This window comes from Stegodyphus dumicola, chromosome 8, assembly GCF_044657685.1.
Source record: "Stegodyphus dumicola isolate Sdum_Otavi_A_Nest chromosome 8, ASM4465768v1".
Classification (NCBI taxonomy): Eukaryota; Metazoa; Arthropoda; class Arachnida; order Araneae; family Eresidae; genus Stegodyphus; species Stegodyphus dumicola.
Genome location: NC_140775.1, coordinates 147,645,634 through 147,656,981, shown reverse-complemented (window position 1 = coordinate 147,656,981; position 11,348 = coordinate 147,645,634). Strand labels below are relative to the sequence as shown.

Genomic DNA, 11,348 nt, shown 5'->3' with positions numbered 1-11,348 from the left:
ACTTTTAATATACAGGGCGATTCTAAATTGTTTTTGCAAATTAAGAGGGGTGATAGTACCCACCCAGGAGAGCAATAATTACCACAGGGCACAGAGCATTCCACTTTGAGAGGCAGAAAAGAGTAATATTAGAATTCCAACCTGAACTTAAACAATGATGGGAAAGCGATTGATTGAGACCAAAAGCTGCACAATCAGATTTATTCTTTAGTAAAAACTCACAAAAAGTGCTCCAAATGCCGAACACGGGTGTCATTGCATATTAGCATCGGCGGAGGTGCTGTGTTAATTTTGTCAGCGGTACCAACGATTCTCGCCACGAGATCTTCAGCTGAGTCCAGTGCTTAAATTACGCCGGAGCCCGGCTCCGGTACTTCTCAATTTTTAAGATAAATTACAATTTTAGTTGGAGAGCACCGGAGCCCTAAATAAGATGAGCTCCGGTACTTTTTTTTATAAAACTGAACCACAATTTCAAGAAAAAAAGTTTTTTAATTCCTAACGTTTTAGTTTAACAATAAGCAGACCTTCCAATACTCTATTTCCCTACAAATACGAACTCATGAGAACATGAGACGTTCAGTCTCCTCACTCACACGCGGAAACTTTCCGTTTAAGAAGGCAATAAATTTAGGAGAGTGTGTTTAGGAACGTGTAAATTTCTCGCCAAGCTATCGTATTTAGTGTATTGTTATCGATGGTTAGTTATCCTCACAGGAAGGAAAATTTGTGTTCTTTAATGTGCGTTAAGTAACAGCGAGTACAATAAGAGTGAAATGATGAAATAAACTCAATGCTCTATGCTCAAGCACGTCCTATGCATCGTCTTCCCACAGTAACCACTAATGTAAACAAATACTGGGGGGGGGGGAAGTATAACCAGAAACTTTACATTCATCCTTAGGAGTCAGATTCAGCACTCATTTTACCTCTGACACACATCCGCTCGATGGCTATAATTATAACAGCCGCGGTCAAAGAAAACGTTCTCTCTCGCCAAGATTCCCCTCATTTTTTGTTTCCACCCACTCATACCTTCATTCTGTTTCGCCCTGTTTTAGCATTACCTTAATTTTCATCAGCTATACTTTAAGTATATTTAATTTTTGTGATAATTCTCCCTTACGATCAGAGTTTAATTTGGGCCAGAGCTCACCTGATCCCGGCTCCTATGCTTTTTAGTTTTGGTAATAAATCATAATTCTAGTCGGAGCGCACCGGAGCCCTAAATAAGAAGGCTACGGCACTTCATTTATGTAACTGAATAACGAAAGCAGTAGAAATTGTACCTCGAAAATTTTATTTTTAGCAATAAAATTATATTAAAAATCGCTTATTAAGTTTTAATTTATCTCTTTACATTTAATTTAAATTATTTAGTTATTTCAATAAATAATAGTTAATTATCTAATAATTATCAATTAAATTAGAATTAATTAATTTGATAATAATCAACTATTTAATTTTAAAATTATTAATGAGTTTAATAGTCGTTTGATTTATTTATTTCCCAGGCAGCATACATTCGTAAATTGCACGAGAAAAATACGTGCAATTTACGAATGGCCTTTCGTATAAAAAACGTTCAAGTTGAACGTAAAAATATCATAAAAAGTGTCCAGTGGCAATTACTAAATATTTACGTATATTTTTACGTTATACTATACGTAACTTTTACGTAAAATTTAGGTATATTTACGCGAGAGACTGCTGTTCATTCGCTACTTTTACGTATAATATACGTAAATTTCAGGGATTTACGTATATTTATCGCATATATGTAAATCTCAATTTTTTGCTTCACGTATGCGTATATATTTAGTAAAAATTTACGTAAATTTCCCCGATTTTTTACTGTATATAAACGTATATATTAGGTAAAAATTAAGGTAGATATTCCCCGTATTTTACGGTACAAAAACGTATATATTTGATAGAAATTAACGTATATATTTCCGGTAATTTACGGTACAAAAACGTATATATTTGATAGTAATTGACCTAAATCTTCCCTACGTTTTCTTTGCATATGCGAATGACTGGTAAAAATTTAATCCGATGTATTCTCCACTTTACTGTGTATAAATGCACATTTTTTGGTAAAAAATTTGCATAAATCTCCAATTACCTTTTCACTGCATTTTTCATAAAATGTACTTATTTTAATCTCATATTTTTTATATAAATCTATGCAAAAACTTTCTGTATGCTATGATTAAAAGGTAAAATAATTTTTATATCAAATTCTTACATATCTGCCTTTTAGTTATGTACAGCAATATGGAATATATATAACTGGAAAATTTAAATGTAAAAAAAAAAATTCTATTAAAAAATTATGTAACACTTAAAGGCTGAAAATTACTTTTAATATTTCATTTCAAAGTGACTACAAAATATGCAATAAATTTTGTAAACATCAATTCTGTGTTTTAAATCAATTAATGCTTTCATTTGCATTTTTGTTTACTAAATTCATTTCATAAATTTAAATTTAGTAAACAACTGTAGCAAACAGTTGTTTACTAAATAACACTTTAAATAAATTATTTGCTTTTCCGAAGGACATTTTCTTATGCCATTCATTTGAACGATAGCATTAATTGATTTAAAACATAGAACTCAGGTTTACAAAATTTATTGCATATATTGTAGTCACTTTTAAATGAAATATTAAAAGTGATTTTCAGCCTTTTAGTGTTATGTAATTTTTGAATAGAAATTAATTTTTTTGCATTTAAATTTTCCAGTTATATATATTCCATATTGCTGTACATACCTAAAAGGTGGATATGTAAAAATTTGATATTAAATTAATTTTATCTTTTAATCATAATATGCAGAACATTTTTTCATAGATTTATATAAAAAATAAGAGATTAAAATAAGCACATTTTACGAAAAATACAGTAAATAGGTAATTGGAGATTTATGCAAATTTTTTACCAAAAATGTGCACTTTACACAGTAAAGAGGAGAAGACATCGGACTAAATTTTTACCAAAGTCATTCGTATATGCAAAGAAAACATAGGGAGATTTAGGTCAATTATCAAATATATAAGTTTTTATACCGTAAAATACAAGGAATATCTACGTTAATTTCTATCTAAAGTACAATATAGTTAATTAACAAATTCAGTAAACGAATGTAGCACAAAAGAAAACATCATACGTTTAGATTATTTGAATGAGTGTGCTAAATTTTAAAATTGTTAAATATAGACCAGGAAATTGTATAAAACTTACCTTTTCCAATAGTTTACCAAGTTGACTTTGTTATTTTCCTTGAAGATGAATGTTTAATGTCACAAATATTTCATTCATATCTTCAGATAATACACAAATATATACATATTTATTTATTAAAATTCAGTTTATCCCAAACATGTTAAAGAAAATATTAATTTGCATGCAAGTTAATCGAGTAGCTTCTGTTTTAATTACACACATAATTATATGATGTAAAAATTTTACATTTATCAGTCAATCTTGCAATGTATTGTAATCTATTATTGTTGTCTTTTTCAGTTTAAAATCTTATAAATATATTAGATCAGTACTAAAAGTTCACCTCTACAAAAGAAATGCTTTATTGAGGTATTTTTAAAAAGTTCCCTTTTACAAGGTAACTGTTAATTTCACAAATAAGTTCATAAAATTATGCAAATTCAAAATTACCTAAATATGTTCTTTATTTTATCTTATATACCAGATAAAATTTCAAAAAGTTAATTTGTTTAGGAATATTGAATTTTTTAATATTTATCTCATGTGACTTTTTCTATAACATCATTATAAATGTGCATGTTGATGTGGACATATCAATTATTTTTTTCATCAAATAGCTTTATGGTATTAAATTATTTAAAAAGAGGCAGCTGGACGAAAGAAAGCAATTAGAAGTTGGCTAATTTTTTATTAATATGTTGTCAAATGCTGTGCATTTTAGATTATGCTCATATGATGACAATGAGTTATTTAAATTATAAAATTATTATGAAGATATCCCACATAAATTAACAAGTATAAAATTTCAAGTTGTTTGAAGTATTATGAACTGTAATACTTGCAAAAGAAATACACATGAAATTAATTTAAGAATTAGGTTTATTTTACAAGTATTCAAAAACTGCAATTACTGTTAAACAATAAAAACTAACATTAAATCTGAAGAGCATATTTTTTTCAATAATAAAATTTAACATAGACTTCATGCAGCTTCGCCATATTTGTTCTATAGTTTGCTGTCTTTAATATCCTGCTCGATTTTTGTAAAAGTGAATTCTTTGTCACCCAATGTTTTGAGAACAGCTCCTAAACAAGAAAAAGAAAAATTTGTAATAATTTCACACTTCAGAGGTTTTCAGTTTTTAAATATAGTTGAAGTATTAAAAGATGCATATAAAATGCACTGAGTATTTCATATTTAAAAATTTACATTTCAGTAATTAAAAATTTAATTTCACACTATCACACAGTAAGCTTCAATTATATACCTTACACAATGCCTATAATTTCAAGTGAAAAATACTTAAGATTTGTTTAGAACTGCAAGGTTGAGAAAGTCTTTAATGGCTATGTTTGTATTTAAGTACATGAGAAAAAACTTAATTTTGTATTAATTATATTGCATTAGCCTTTTCAATTTTACTCCTACATATAGTAAAGAATATTCACTTTCTTACAGATAACTTTTTCTTAAATAAAGAGTAAGCAGAAAACTAATCACAACACTATATACATATAACAGAATACTTCATAAACATATACATGTCATTAACATACGTATATGCATTAACAGGCTATTTTACACATTTCAATAAACCAGAAACCAATACACAATCAAAAGTATTATCAGTAAATTCCTCCAAAATCAGAGCAAAAATCTTTAATTATGATAACAATGGCATCTCAGTTTGCAATATAAAATATTTCAAGTCTACATTCATGTGCATTCTAAGCAAACAGAATGCTGAATAACAATAAAATTATAAATACCATAAAAAAGTTAAGAGCCACGTAGAATGATAGCAAGACTAAATAAGTCTTCCTTCAAAAATCAATTTAAATTAAAAAATTTGCCTTCCTGTTTAACATCTCAAAATAGGGTTACTGCTTTCACTAACTAAATTTCCTGTCTTGGCAAAATAAAAATTGTCACTTCTGTTGCAGGAAATATTTGCTGCAAACTTTGTATGCAAATAATCTAGTGAAAAAATTTTAATTGTGGCTTGAATATTTTCTTTATTAAATAAATGAAAAATTGCCACATAATATTAATTTATGATCCACATGAAGCTTTTTACCTCTACCATATCATGCAGCTATTTTAAAATATATACTCTCATATAAAAGCCACAGAATTTTTTTACCAATATTAATATAGTATAAATCATTAATAAATCTTCTAAAAACAGCCCCAAATTTTCTGAATTTGATACCCAAAACATAATTCTACATAACTGTTAATGTATGCATTTGCTTGCACATACTTAAAATGAATTATACACACAAAAACTTAACATATTAACTTTAATAAATTCTTAATTAGCAGGATGACTCAATTAAGGCAAAATATGAAAGAAATCTACCTGATGGAATAGTTGTAAAAGATATATTTAAAAAAAGCTAATATTGTTTACCTTACACATAGCAGAAATTGAGTAAACTGTATGCAGCTGGATTATTTATTAGGAATAGAAGTTAGATCAAAGTACCAAAGTCACACTAGGGCTTTAACCATTTGGGTGCAAAGAAGCACCTGAATTTCAAAAAGAATAATTTAAAAAAGCTAATAGAATTATATAACTTTTACCATCTAGTACAAATATTAGACACATAAACAACACTAAATGCCATTATTTACTTGCATATTTTCCTTCTTTGTGTACTTTACTCCTTAATTTTTCAGGATATGATTTAGAAACAGTTATGGTAAAAATGTATACTGGTAAAAAAAATATTGCTGAAACTGATAAGTCCTTTGAATTATATACTATAGTGCAAAGAGGGATGGAATATGTGACTAAATATGATAAATCAGATTACAATAACATTAAACAAATAACATGAAAAACTGAAAAAAAAAGAAATTTTATTTGAAATTATTTTTTAACTCATGGAAAGACAGACAGTATTTCCAACTTATTAAATTCAATTATATTTTACCTTTGTCAAACCAATATTGGTAAGAGAGTTGTATTTAAAATCGGTGCTAAGCTAAAACTGCTTTCTTGCCTAATTTTATACCATTGAAAATACCGGTAATAGTCAAAGTTATTCGTACTCAATATGTGTAAGATTATTAATGAGTTGCCAAACCTCAGTTAACCATCTAATATACTACATTCAACATTATTATTTTTCTTTTTGAATGTCAGGTTTTCATTATTTCTGCCAATATATCTGTAACAGGACATAAAGATTGAGTTAATGTAGAATAGAAAATTACCTTGCAAGTTAGCACCTTTACCTTAGTGGCAGTACTTCATTCTTTAGAAAAAACATTTTAAATTATTATACTTAAACAAAAAATTCATATTTGTTACAGCAAAACATCATTAATACAATAAACCAGAGTTGAATGCAAATCTAGTTTAACTCCATTCTTGAAAACTAGTTTATTACTTTCAATTTAATTTAAAAATAATAAAAAATAAGGTACGTATTATGATGACTACCTAGATATCTCGCCTAAACTGGCAATCCTTGTAGGTTATACAGGTTATAGAGGGCACTAAGATAGAGAGTATTAATCCCACACTAGGGACTCTAACATTTGGTAGGAACAGTTTGAAAAGTGAAACAGATATTTATAGTGAACCAATGCAAAACAAAAACAATAGTTCTTTAGGGACAAAGCCCCTTTGGACTAATAAATCCGAGTAAATTAACAGCTTTCAGCTATTTTTTCTTCTTGTAAAAAATAGACATACATAATATTTTTAGAAAATAACAGTACTTTAAGCATGCAATTTCCACATATTTAACACAATAATTCATTCTAGCTCTGTTGCAATACTGGCAAAGGTACTCCTCTGTTATTAGGATGGGATTCAGAAATGTACAATGAAACCTCGAGATACGAGGAAAGTATGAGCAAAATACGAGATTAATTCGAGTAACGAGCAATGAGCCAGGCTGTTGGTATGGGTGGCGCCATTTCCCTATCTGGCTCAACTCGGGGAATCCCCTCGTTAGATCACTCAGTGTTCTTTTATATATGTGTTTGTGCACTTGCAAGTTAATTGTTTTGACATTTAACGTGAAAATAATTATTTCAAGATGCCTCGCAAGAAAATTGTTGCCTCAGATAGTGCTGCAAAGAAAAATAAGGAGGCCATGGCCGTCGATATCAAGAAAGAAATCGTAGATAAACATAAGCATGGTGACGGAATTGGCGAAGACTTGCGGCCTTTCAATATCGAAAATCTATACTATTCTGAAGAAGCAGGAAGAAATTAAGAAACCTGATGTAGCCAAAGGAATTATCGTTGCTTCCAAGCACCATAAAAGTACTCCTAGATGTTGAAAAGCTGTTGTTGGTGTGGATTAATGAGAATGAGCTAAAATGCTGGTAACAAAGTTAAACTATTGTTATATTATTTACCAGTGTTATTTATTAGGAAAAATTGACTTGATATTAAAATAATGATATAAAAATTGATATTTTTTGGGGTGTGGAACGGGTTAACTGAATTTCTATTATTTTCAATGGGGAAGCTTGTTTCTAGATACGAGAAATTCGCTATACCAGTTGAATGCTGGAACGAATTAAACTTGTATCTTGGGGTTCCACTGTAGATATGTAAGCATGTGTATATGCATGTATGCGCACATACACATACATACATAAAGAATATACACATGCACACACGAGCACCTACATTTAAAAATGCATGCATATAAACACACATTTCTGAATCTCCTGATAACAGAAGAATACCTACATGAATCATAGGATTTACATTATTCAGTTTCATTAGAATTCTTAAATGCAGAGGATTTACATTAATCAGTTTTATTAGAATTTTTAAATGCAGAGGAATTACATTAATCAGTTTTATCAGAATTCTTAAATGAAATCTTCACTATCCGAAAATTCAGTTTCATTTCCAGCTGAAACTGTATCAGGACAATCTCATTTATATTATTTCCCTCTAACAACTGAACATTTTGAAAACCTTTTCTATTCCATGGAAAACTAATGCTACATTAAACATACATTTTCTAAATCTGAAAATTTTAAGTTAGCTTAGAAACTGTAATCATTCTTAAAAAAGTTTGATTTATGCAGATGTTAGATCAATAAAATTACTTTCCTGTGAAAAAGTAATATGGCATTGAATAACACGATTTTACACATCAAGATATACTGAGTGAAAATTCCTGAAATGTTTTATTTCTTGGTATCTCTGCAAGAATTGTATAAATAAGACTACCTCCCTTTTATATATATATATAATAAAAAAAAAAAAAGTTTAGTAAATATACTATGAAGAAAATTTGTTACATTATTTACAGTTCATAATTAATAGAAAATAAATCATTTCTTATCTTATCAGAATTTATTTTTATCACATTCATAAACAGTACTAATTTAAACAAACATACCATTATGATTTCAATAACTATGAACTAGAAAATCCAAATCTGCATCTTTGATGGTCTAGTAGATTGGACGTCTCGTTTACTACAATTCAGCAGGGTGCTGACTCCCCAGACTGTAATATATATAGATAATTAATTTACAAGGGAAAAAGCAACAAAAATATAAACAATTTCTTGGTTTTATATAAGCATTTCTGCACATTTACAATTTAAATTTTTTTAACTATCTAGTTATATCAAAATACATGATTTTGTAAAATATCATTCAAATAATTTAAGGTATTTTAGATCAAATACCAATTTTTCAATAAATTTTTTTCATGCAAGTCTAATAATCAACATAACTATCAAGTTTTGACTTCGAAAATTATGTTTAGAGAAACTTGAAGCTGCAGTAAATAGTAATAAATTTATTCAAAACTGAAAGTAAAGCATTCTTACTTTATTTTCTTTCTTTAACTATGGCAGATCTTTTAAAACAACAAAATCAAACAAACAAAAAAGAAATGCATTCATGAAAGGACTTAGGACTTACTTATTATTCATGAAAGGATATATTTCAGTAATTACTAGTGCATAAAAATTCAGTACATATATAAAAAAAAATGAACACAGATTTGGAACAAAGTGCCTGTGTTTCTATGGCATAAAGTTTCCTTTTTTAATAGCACAATATCTTTGAGTTAAAGATTATATATTAAAGCAAATTTATAAAACTAAATTCAAAAATAAGAAATTAAATTATTTTTAGGGAAAACACTAAGCAAATAAAAAATTTTGAATTTCATAAATAAATGAAAGTTACATGCTTTATTTTTTGGCATAAGGTAGATAACATTTCCATAACAGATTTCTGAACAATTAGTCATGTTAATATTGCCTTTCTTTTTCCATTAAAAGCTATTTCCTGCTTAATTACAGTATGCTTTAAGATAAATATTAAAACGTTTGAGTAAAAATAATATAACTATAAAAAGGTGAGACACATACAAAAAGGAGTGACACAAACAGTAAGAAACAGACTAGTGCAAAATTTAACAGTACCAAATCCTGAAAATGAATCATTAGGCACGTACACAAAAGAACAACACATGGAAAATCACATTTCCTACACAGACGCTATTTATAAAATTTTATATAGGTGAAAAAGGTACGAGTATTAAACACTGAAAATATAAAATATTCACTTACTTTCTTCAAATAATTAGTAACTTCGATGGATTCTGTCACAAACGTCAATCCACGAACAGTATTCTTTGCGACTTTACCATTCTTTTCGACAAGCGTCTACGGAGAGAAGGCAACTTTTGGGATCATGAATCTGATCCTACCGTCTTACGCGCATCTCAGTTTGCGCACCATGTGACGTTAACAGATACGTCAAAAATGTGTCTGTTTACATTTTGCATTTGACTTCGTGCGTTTTATGCTTCGTTAGTATGTGAATTTTGCTTTCACATATTTATAATGAACTGAAGAATCTCTCAATAAAAGACCCTTCTCACGGCCAAATACTTAGGAATATTGTGAGGATTCTGCTTCAGAATATTAGAATATATAGCACCAATTTAAATGAGCTGGGTGGTGATATCAATGATCATTCAAGACAATAGATCTGAAATTCACATTTCCGCGTTGATTACGATTGGTAACATCTTTCAGAAAACTGTAATTTCAAAATCTTACAACTGTTCTATTTGCAAAAAGTGTTTTTCAAATGCCAGCAATTTATAGCATCATTTGAAGAACATACATTCCAATAAAAAGCATATTTCTACTGCTGAAATATTTAATTCCAATTCAGATCATGCATTTTATAAAGTCGTCAATGGTAATTCGATTTCATATACTTTTACTTCAAAATCCAGTATAACGTCAAAAAAGTTTTAGCTGCCCTGATTCCAAAAAAATGTTTCTCAAGTAACAGCAATCTAAAATGTCACTGCATGAAATTGCATATATCACAACAAACAACATTACTCAAAGCAAGTAAAAATAAAGTTTTCCAATTTAAATGCAGTTTATATAGTCGTCAGTTCAACAATAATAAAAATTTATTATTTTCACAATCAGATAGTGCATTTACTGCCCTTGAGTGTTCATCATTAAAAAATTATATAAATGCACATTATGTAATGAAGGTTTTCCACAGGAAAACTTTTCATTACATTTGCAAATGGAACATGAAATAGTCATTGAAAAAGAAGAGAGAGATTTCTCTGTGTTTAATGATTTCATGTTGTGAAAGGAGAATTTTGAAATGGAAACATAATCTAAATTTTTTTAATTTACAAAGAAACATGACCCATTACATGTAAAAGATATTTATTTTGTATGCCATCATTCAAGACATTATTTTATATCTAAAGTGCAAGGCATGGGACATTTAAAAATACAAGGGAGTAACAAAATTAATTCTTATTGCCCAGTAAGCCAGTTTAATAATGGAAAATGTACTGCTTATATAGAAAAACCCATTGTAAGTCATAGAAATGGTATAGGGCATCTGTCTCTTACAAAATTAGAACGGCAGTTATACCATTCTAATGTTAATTTATGTAACTTAAATTGCTGGAAAAGTATCTTTTGATGAAATTTTAGATAAAATTCAAGATTCTGCATATGATACTGCATCTTTTGACAAAGAATGATTTATGGAATATTGAAAATTCGGTACTCTTCTGTTATCAGAACCAGAATCAGAAATGTATGCATGTATGGCTGGATGGATGTGTT

The 11,348-nt window shown here is 28.5% G+C and overlaps 1 long non-coding RNA gene across 1 annotated transcript; it reads right to left on the bottom strand.

Annotated features, from left to right (window-relative positions):
• Nucleotides 1-4,091: 4,091 nt before the first annotated feature.
• Nucleotides 4,092-10,466, bottom strand: LOC146995995 (uncharacterized). Its single transcript, XR_015042765.1, has 3 exons — nt 9,804-10,466; nt 8,616-8,725; nt 4,092-4,316 (listed from the first exon to the last, which is right to left on the bottom strand). It is a non-coding gene; the product is annotated as an uncharacterized LOC146995995 (long non-coding RNA).
• Nucleotides 10,467-11,348: the final 882 nt, after the last annotated feature.